Below are 439 nucleotides of genomic sequence, written 5' to 3' on the forward strand. Positions count from 1 at the left end.
TCGTCCGGAACCCTGATACTCCGAAAGAGATTGTCCAGTTTGTACACGAAGTGCGTCCAGTTTTTGCCGCAACCCTCTCTACTCTTTAGCACATGCTATGCGGGTGAAATGATGATACCATGCCAAGTTTCAACATTTTCAGAGTTCATTTTGTAGTGATTTTCAATTTCACGGTCATTTAGCTCTCTAAATAAATCGGTAAATGACTAAAAAAGAGCAAATGATGTCAGAAAGGGTTGAACGTTGATGACGTCGCTTTGAATGGTACATACGGAATGCAAAAAAAGTCTGGAGTTCAAATAAGTTCTAAAAAATGAAGTAACCGCGTAACAGACGAGTTCTTGTCCGAAACCCTGATACTCCGAGAGAGATTGTCCAGTTTGTACACGAAGTGCGTCCAGTTTTTGCCGTAACACTCTCTACTCTTTTGCACATGCTA

Source organism: Triticum dicoccoides, chromosome 3A, assembly GCF_002162155.2.
Source record: "Triticum dicoccoides isolate Atlit2015 ecotype Zavitan chromosome 3A, WEW_v2.0, whole genome shotgun sequence".
Lineage (NCBI taxonomy): Eukaryota > Viridiplantae > Streptophyta > Magnoliopsida > Poales > Poaceae > Triticum > Triticum dicoccoides.